We start from the raw sequence: 9,802 nt of genomic DNA, 5'->3' as shown, positions 1-9,802 counted from the left end.
TTTCACTCCCTCGTGTGTGTGTGTGTGTGTGTGTGTGTGTGTGTGTGTGTGTCCCACCCTCGCTGTGTATGTGTACGTGTGTCCTTCTCTCGCAGTGTGTGCGTGTCCCTCACTCACTGTGTATGCGTGTACATCCTTCGCTGTGAGTGTACTTGTGTGTGTACGTCCCTCCCTCGTTCTGTGTGTGTGCATTTCCTTCCCTCCCTCGCTGTGTGTGTTTGTGTATGACCCTCCATCGCTGTGTGTGTGCATGTCCTTCTCTTGCTGTGTGTGTGTCCCTCACTTGCTCTATGTGTGTGCGCATCTCCCCTCCATGTGTGAGTGCATGTCCCCCCTCGCTGTGTGTGCGTGCACCCTTTCAATTTCTGTGCACATGCCCTCCCCCTCTCCGTGTGTCTGCTTGACCCTCCTTCCCTACGTGTGTGTGTCCCTCTCTCGCTGTGTGTCTCAGCACATCCCTCTCTCGCTGTGTGTGTGTGTGTCCCTTCCTCACTGTGTGTGTGTGCGTGTCACATCCTCACAGTATGTGTTTGTGTGTCTCTCACTCACTGTGTGTGTGTCACTCCATCGCATTGTGTGTATGTGTCTCTCTCTCGCTGTGTGTGTCCCTCCCTTGCTGTGTATGTGCGTGTCCCTCCCTCGCTGTGTGTGTGTGTGTGTCCCACTCTCGCTGTGTATGTGTGTGTGCGTGTCCCTCCCTCGCTTTGTGTGTGTCCCTCTTACTGTGTGTGTGTGTCACTCCCTCACTGTGTGTGTGTGTGTGTGTCACTCCCTCGCTGTGTGTGTGTGTCCCTCTTACTGTGTGTGTGTGTCACTCCCTCACTGTGTGTGTGTGTGTGTGTGTGTGTGTGTGTCACTCCCTCGCTGTGTGTGTGTCCCTCCCTTGCTCTTTGTGTATATCCCCCTCGCTATGTGAGTGCATGTCCCCCCTTGCTGTGTGCGCGTGTGTCCCTCCCTCGCCGTGTCAGTGCGTGTCCCCTCTCACTGTGTGTGTGTGCCCCCTCTCACTTTCTGTGCACATTTCTTCCCCTCGTGTGTGTGTGTGTGTCCGTCCCTCCCTCACTGTGTATGTGTATGTCCATCCCTCGCTGTGTGTGCGTGTCCCTCCCACACTGTTTGTGCATGTCCTTCCCTCCCTAGCTCTGTGTGTGTGTGTGTGTGTGTATGTGCGTGTGTGTGTTTGTGTGTGTCCCTCCCTCGCTGTGTGCGCATGTCCCTCCCTGGATGTGTGTGCGCTTGTCACTCCCTTGCTGTCTGTGTATGTCTGTCCCTTGTGGGTGTGTGTGTGTGTGTCCCTCTATTGGTCTTTGTGTATATGTGTGTGTGCACATTTCCCTCGGTGTGAGTGCATGTCCCCCCTTGCTGTGTGTGCGTGTTTCCCTCCCTCGCCGTGCCTGTGTGTGTCTCCTCTCACTATGTGTGTGCACATCTCCCCTCGGTGTGTGAGTGCATGTCCCCCCTTGCTGTGTGTGCGTGTTTCCCTCCCTCGCCGTGCCTGTGTGTGTCTCCTCTCACTGTGTGTGTGCGTGCACCCTCTCAATTTCTGTGCACGTGCCCTCCCCCTCGCCGTGTGTCTGCTTGTCCCTCCTTCCCTGTGTGTGTGTGTCCCTTCCTCGCTCTGTGTGTGTACGTGTCATATCCTCACTGTATGTGTTTGTGTGTCCCCCTTCACTGCGTGTCCCTCACTCGCTGTTTGTGTGTGTATGTGTCTCTCTTTCGCTGTGTGTGTGCATGTCCCTCCCTTGCTCTGTTTGTGTGTGTGTGTGTGTCTCCCTCCCATGCTGTGAGTGTGCGTGTCCCCCTTGCTGTTGTGTGTGTGTGTGTGTGTGTGTGTGTGTGTGAGTGTCCCGCCCTCACTGTGTATGTGTGAGATCTCCCCCTTTGCTGTGTGTGTGTGTTTGTCCCTCTTGCTGTGCGTGTGTGTGCGTGACCCTCCCTGGCTGTGTGTGTGCGTGTCCCTCTCTTGCTGTGTGTGTGTGTGTGTGTGTCCCTTTAGATGTGCACGCGTGTGTGTGACCTTCCCTCTTGTGTGTGCATGAGTCTCCCCCTCGTTGTGTTTGTGAATGTCCCTCTCTTGCTCTGTGTGTGTGTGTGTGTGTGTGTGCGTGCGCGCGCCCCTCCCTCACTGTGTGTGTCTCTCGCTCACTGCGTGTGTGTATGTGTCCCTCCCTCGCTGTGCGTGTGTGTGTGTGTGTCCCCCTCCCTCGCTGTGTGTCTGCAGGTAACCCCTTCACTGTGTGTAGTGCACGTGTCTCTCCCTCGCTGTGCGTGTGTGTGTCCCTCCCTCGCAGTGTGTCTGCGGGTAACCCCCTCACTGTGTGTGTTTGCGTATCGCTCCCTCGCTGTGCGTGTCCCTCCCTCGCTGTGTGTGTGTGTGTGTATCTGTGCATGCCCCTCCCTCACTTTGCATATGTGTGTCCATCCCTTGTGTGCATGTGTGCATGTCCCTACCTTGCTCTGTGTTTGTGTGTGTATATGTGCGTGTCCCTCCCTCACTTTGGGTGTGTGTGAATGTCCGTCCCTTGTGTGCGTGTCCCTCCCTCGCTTTGCATGTGTGTGTGCGTCCGTCCCTTGTGTGCGTGTGTGCATGTCCCTCCCTTGGTCTGTGTGTGTATATGTGCGTGTCCCTCCAGCGCTTTGCGTGCGTGTGTGTCCGTCCCTTGTGTGTGAGTGTGTGACCAGCTTGCTGTATGTGTGTGTCCCACCCTTGCCATGTCTATGTGTGTCCCCTCTAGCTGTGTGTGCGTGCCCCCACTCAATTTCTGTGCACATGCCCCCCCCCCTCGACGTGTGTGTTTGTCCCTCCTTCGCGGTGTGTGTGTGTCCCTCCTTGCAGTGTATGTGCGTCTCCCTCCCTCGCTGTGTGTCTGCGTGTATTCCCCTCACCGTAAGAGTGTGTGTTTGTCCCTCCCTCGTTGTGTGTGCGCGTCTCTCCCTTGCTCTGTGTTTGTGTGTGTGTATGTGTGCGTGTCCCTCCTTCGTTTTACGTGTGTGTGTCCCCGTCCCTCGCTGTGTGTATGTGCACGTCCCTCCCTCGCTGTGTGTGTGTGTTCCGGTCCCTCACAGTATGTCTGTCTGTATTCCCCTCACTGTGTGTCTGTTTGCGTGTCCCTCCCTCACTTTGCATGTGTGTGCCCCCTCTCAATTTATGTGCACATGCCTTCCCCCTCACGGTGTGTGTGTGCGTGTCCCTCCCTCGCTGTGTGTGTGCGTATCCCTCCCTCGCTGTGTATTTGCGTGTCGCTCCTTCACTGTGTGTGTGTGTGTCCCTCCCACGGTGTGTATCTGCATGTCCCCTCCCTCAGTGTGTGTCTCAGCGTGTCCCTCCCTCACTGTGTCTGTGAGTGTGTGTGTGTGTGTGTCCCTTCGCTGCATGTCTGTGCGTGTCCCTCCCTCGCTGTGTGTGTGTGTCCCTCCCTCCCTCAGTGTGTGCACGTGTCCCGACCTCACTGTGTGTGTGTGCGTGTCCCTTCCTTGCTGTGTGTGTGTGAGTGTGTGTCCCTCTCTCGCTGTGTGCGTGTGTCCCTCCCTCGATTTGCGTGTGTGTCCCTCCCTCGCTGTGTATCTGCGTGTATCCCCTCACTGTGTGTGTTTGCATGTCCTTCCCTCGCTATGAGTTTGCGTGTATCCCCCTCACTGTGTGTGTGTGTGTGTGTGTGTGCATGTCCTTCCCTTGCCATGTGTATGCGGGTATCTCCCTCACTGTGTGTGTTTGCGTGTCACTCCCTTGCTGTGTGTGTGTGTGTGTGTGTGTGTGTGTGTGTGTGTCCGTGTCCAAAATTTGCACCATCAGTTAATTGGCCATCATAAATTGACTGTGGTATTCAGGAATGTGTGGTTTAAGTAAGTTCACCATGAGAAATGCAGGGTTTAATGTATAGGTAGAGGGGTGGGTCTGGGTAGGATGCGCTTCAGAGTTTTGGAATGGACTGGTTGGGCCGAATGGCCTGGTTGCACACGATGGCGATTCTATTCAGGTTATTGTCCAGCCCTGTCAACCATCCCCGTCTCTTACATCTTGCCTTATCACCAATATTCCCCTTAACACTGTAATCTCCTCCAGACTCTAAAATACTCCTTGGCGATGTAACCTTCTCCAGCCCTTACAAAGATCGATATGTCTGTCACCTCTTCCTGCTTTTAGAACCCTCCCTATAACTATGACCATTTGGTACAGCACTCCCAATCATTGTTCCCTCTTGAAACTCCCATGAACATTTGTGTCTCTGAAAACTTATCTGGACTGTCTCAACTTCCCTTTGACAGTTACGTGCTGAGACCTGCTCTATATCAGTGAAGTAATTAAGTCTTGGCAACACTCACTGTTATAATCTCCCTCCAGCCTTACAGCACCGAGGATCTGTAGAATGTCTTTTCAACTTGACAGCCATCTCTGTGTCTGTAATCTCCTCTACTCCCCATAATACATTCTCTCTGAGCTCCTCTGTAGTCCAGTAAACACTCCCTGACACTGTCTTTATCATTGTAACCTTCTCCAAAAACACAACCTTCCCTATCTGTGTAAATCCGTACACCAGTCCCTATCCCTCTCAGCTCCGTCTAACAATACAACCCTCCATGTCTGTGTATCCACCTTCAGTCCCGACTCACCTCCCTATCTGTGTAACCTTCTCCATGCATTTTGCTTCACTCTCTTCAACTGTCCCTGGCAGTGTAACCTCTTCCAGACGCGAAAACTCTCCTCTTTTTGACTTACTCAGACCACACAACCCTCACTATCTATAACCTCCTCCTGTCTGAGAAACCTACCTCTGCAAATTGCTGTAACTCTTGAACTCTCCATAAGCTCCTGCAGCTCTTACATCCCTCACAATCTACCAAACCTCTTCCAGTCCCTAAACACCAACAGTCTGTGGAGACCCGACCACCATCCCTATCAGTGTAATCCTCTCAGGTCTCTGCAGTAATCCTGATCTGTCGAACTCACTCCATGCCTGTTCCTCTCCCAATCCAGTCCCTACAAAACCCACTATCTATTTAACACACTCCTGTCACTATCACCCCCATGTCAATGTAAGTTCCTCCTGTGTCTCCACCATCTACCCATCTCCATAACCTTGTCCAGCTCTTACACCACTATCTGTTTAAACGTCACCTTCCTCTACAACTTCCTCCTGTTTGTGCTATGCTCCCTTATCTGTGAAACTGTCTCTGACCAAAATTATTAACGCAGTCTCTGAAAAGAAATCCAGATTCCACAGCCTCCATAACCCCCAGAACCTAAGCCTTCCTATGTCTATAAACATCTTCAGTCACGACTCCCCTCCATATCTCTGTTTGTTCTTCCAGCCGATACAAACACCTTTATCTCTGTAATCTGCTCAGCTCCCTAAAACAGTCCCTGTCTGTGATCCAGCCCTGGCCTACAAACATCCTTATCCCTGTAAACTTCTCCATCCCTCCCAATATTCCCATCTCTATGAACCCCTGTCAGCCCTACAGCTCTCCACATTTCTGTAACCTCCTGTGGGTCTATGGTCCTCCCTCCCTGTGAAACCATCTCCAGTCCCCCCATCCCTCCCAGTCTGGATCCTTTCCTCCAGATCAGACCATTGCTGTCTCTGTAAACATCTCCGCCCCTGACAACTCTTCCCATTTGTGTAACCTCGTTCAGACCCCATACTCTCCAGCTTCCTGAATCCTCTTCCTGCATTGCAACCAAAACCATGTTTGTGTAACAATCTCAAGTGCTTAAACCTCCCCAACTCAGTAACCTCTTGCAGTCCTAACAAAGCACCTAAACTGTGAAACCTCTCACTTCCCTACAATCCTCCCTCCCTCCCTCCTCAAATGCCTTCATCACCATGAAACCTCACAATTACTGAAACCGACTTTTGGCATTGCAAACCTCCTAATGTCTGCAAAATCCTCCTGTCCTGATATTCCTCTCTATCTCTGTAACCCCCACCACCCTCCAGTGCCCTTCTAGGGAACATGGCAGAGGAGGGAAGATTTCTAAAGTCCGAGCCATGTTACGGAGGTAGAATTCTGGGAATTACAGGTTTGGTCGAATGTCTGTGGTGTGCAGATTATTGGTGAGGACTCTAAAGACAGGATTTATGACTACTTGGAAAACCATAGTTAAATTAGCCACAGTCCGTATGTGTTTGTGAGGGGTCAGGTCATGCCTCACAAACCTTATTGAGTTCTTTGAGGATATGGCAGAATATGTTGATGGCTCATTCAGAAAAGAAGGAAAATTGGGATACAGGGAAATCTGTCTGTCTGGATACAGGATTGGATGGCCCAGAGAAGACAGATGGTGGCAGCAGATGGACAGTATTGAGCCTGGAGCTCAGTGACCAGTGGGGTTCTGTAACAATCAGCTCTGGGACTCTGCTCTCTGTGATTTTTGTAAATGACTTGGATGTGGATGTTGGAGAGTGGGTTAGTCAGTTTGTCAATAACATGAAGGTTGGTGGAGTGATGGGGAATGTGGAGGGCTGTTGTTGGTTGCAATGGGACATTGACAGGATGCAGAGCTGGGCTGGAAGTGGCAGATGGAGTTCAATGTGGAAAAGTGTGAAGTGATTTATTCTGGAAGGTTGAACTTGAATACAGAATACAGGGTGAAAGGCAGAACACTTGGCAGTGTGGACGAACAGATAGATCATGGGGTCTGTGTCCATAGATCCCTCAAAATTGCCACACACGTTGTTAGGGTTGTTAAAAAGGCATATGTTGTGTTGGCTCCCCTTAGAAGGGGATTGACTGTAAGAGCCGTGAGGTTTTACCGCATCTTCATAACGTCCTGGTGAGACCACACTTGGAATATTGTGTTCAGTTCTGGTCCCCTGTTTACAGGAAGGCTGTGCACGTTTTAGAGAGCGTACCCAGGAGATTTACCAAGATGCTGCCTGTAATGGAGGGCATTTCTTATGGAGAAAGGTTGAGGGAGCTAAGGCTTTTTTCATTGGAATGAAGAAGGGGGGGCGGGGTGACTTTGTGGAGGTGAACAAGATGATAAGAGGCACAGAGAGAGTGAATAGTCAGAGACTTTTCCTCCTATGTCATAAATGGCTATTACAAGGGGGTGTAATTTTAAGGTGAATGGAGGATGGATAAGAGGAGAGAGAATGGTAGGTGGTTGGATGGACTGCCAATGGTGGTAGTAAAATTAGAGACATCTGGGACATTTAATAGACTCTTGGACAGATACATGGATAATAGTAAAATGAAGAGTATGTAATTTACTTTAATCTTACAGTTGGATAAAAGGTTGGCATGAAATCATGGCCGAAGGGTCTTGGGCTGAACTGTTCTGCGTTCTGTGTTCTGTCTGGTAAACTGGGGAATAAGCTCAGATTAGTGGAAAAGGATTTGGCATTCAGGAGGAGCTAGTGAACTGGATACAAAAATTTGCTTGATGGTTGTAGACAGAGGGTGATGGGAGACATATTGTTTTTCTGACTGGAGGCATGTGACCAGCGGTGAAGTGGGTCCCCTGTTGTTTGTGATTTGGATAAATGGTTTGGATGGGAATATTGGTTTCCTGGTAATTGTTTTAGGTGACACTGAAATTGGTGGGAAAGTGGACAGTGAAGAAAGTTATCTATGATACAACAGGATGGACAGTACTGCTGGGATAGTGGGTTGAAGAATAGCAGATGGAGTTTAATTAGATAAATGTGAAGTGTTCCATTTTGGTGAAATAAGCCAGGGTGGGACTTGTACAGTTAATGTTCGGGCCCTGGGTAGTGTTGTCAGTCAGAGATCCAGTGACCCAGGTACACAGTAAGTGGTGTCACAGGCAGACAGGCCGGTGAAGCAGACATTTGGGATGGTTCCCTTCATTGGGGAGAGCATTAAGAGTAAGAGTTGGGATGTCATGTTGTGGCTGTAAAAGACATTGGTGGGGCCACCATTAAAACATTGTTGATCAGTAGGAAGAACTCATCTGGTTCACTAACCTCCTTTCGGGAAGGACATCAAATATTCTAACCTGGTCTGGCCGACATGTGACTCCAGACCCACAGCAATATGGCTGACTCTGAGCTACCATTTCAGTAATTAGTAGAGGGGTCAAAGAACGTTGGTCCAGGCAGTGACACCCACATCCCATGAATGAATATATAAAAATACCTATGTCGTACCTCTGCAAACAACTCCAGCTGCAGCAATCCGTCCTGGCTTTGTAACACCCTGAGCACTCTCTGTAACACTCTCACCACCTCCAGCACCTTCACCTCTCCCTGTTCCTATTGTGTCAATGAACCCTGACCGTGGTTCCCCTTCCTACAGCCCTCCTCCTGCGAGCAGACCCATTCCAATCCATTAACATTTACTCCTAAAACACTCTCTCACTTCAGGATTACTTTTTGGTGATCTTCTCAGCCTCATAATCTAGTATGATTCCTGTTGACCTGAGTGAGGGATCAGTGGGAATTTCTTGCTGAGGTTTTACTGTTTCAATCGAATGTCCTTTTTTTGAGTGTTTTGCATTGTCCCTTCAAATGTTTTCCACTGTTCATTTACAGCACACATTTCAGTCTGTTTAGCCTGTTTACCTTGGTCAGTTCTCCTCTCACACACATGTCATTGGCTACTTTTGTTTCTAGCTGCAGCTTGTCCTTTCTGTGATTCACTTTAAAACTTTATATTTCTTTAAACTGCACTTTATCATAATTTCCCGAAGGATCTCTCCAGGTGACATTACTCATTCACTAAGTTTCATTACACGGTCGCTCTGCGATAGTTATGTCCCTTAACAGTTGCACAATGTGTTTTTCAAAGAAACACGAAAAAAATTAACCGCAATCCTCTTCCAATATCAATGTTGTCCGTGTGATTGTCCCAGATTATACAAATATTGATGTTTTCCAAAATTATCACAATACCTTTGTTAAAAAATTCCAATGAGTTCCTGTTTAATGCAGTGGTGAGCAATGAAATGCTCTTCGGTGACTAAAACTGTTTTGCTGCTTGTGTCCTTGCCAAGTAGTAGCAAGAATTTACATTCAGACTGAATCTACTTCATGATCTGAGGCCAAATGCTTTCTCTGTAACGCCTTTGTTATCCATTATTGCTAGCGTTGCCCATTTTGCCTGAGTTTGCACAAGATTACGAACCACTGAATATTTTTGTTTACTCTGTATCCATGTCTCCCTGGTGTCTAAATCTTTTTTATCTCTGTGTCATCAACCTTATTGCAGCAATATTGTCCAATCAAAAAAAATAATATACTTTCTTCCACAATTTTCTGTCACAAATCTATTTGCTGATGTACACTTTTAGTTAAACTCTGTCCCATCCTGTTCCTTTCTGGTTGTCTTCAGCCACATTCCCATGCTGTTCCATTGCTTCACCTTTTCCCTTTGGATTTGGAAAGCTCCTTTCACCTGCATCCTCTCTGTCAGTTTAATGCCCTGTCCGTTAACCTACTGACATGATTGGCCGATTGGCCAGGACACTGATCCCAGCACAGTTCCAGGGGGACCATCCTAATAGCTTTTTTTAAAATCAGGTATGGGATGTGTGAGTCTCTGACTGACCAGCCTTTCTTGCCCAGCCCTAGAAGCCCTTGAGCTGAGTGACTTGCTCAGCCATTTCAGATGGTAATTGAGAGGCAAACCCTTTGCTGTGGGGATATCGTGCAGACCACGTGAGGATGGTCGGATGTCCTTCTCGAAAGGACAAGTGTTTGGATTTGTTGTACATCAGTAATGGTTTCATACTTATTTGTGGATTGTTAATTATTATTTTTAAAATTATTGATTTCAAATGTCTCCTTTTCAGATGGCGGGACTCAATCCTGCCTCCCCTGAACATTAGCTGAGTTTT

This window comes from Chiloscyllium punctatum, chromosome 50, assembly GCF_047496795.1.
Source record: "Chiloscyllium punctatum isolate Juve2018m chromosome 50, sChiPun1.3, whole genome shotgun sequence".
Lineage (NCBI taxonomy): Eukaryota > Metazoa > Chordata > Chondrichthyes > Orectolobiformes > Hemiscylliidae > Chiloscyllium > Chiloscyllium punctatum.
The sequence above is the reverse complement of the archived record's forward strand: the minus strand, read 5'-3'. Positions refer to the sequence as shown.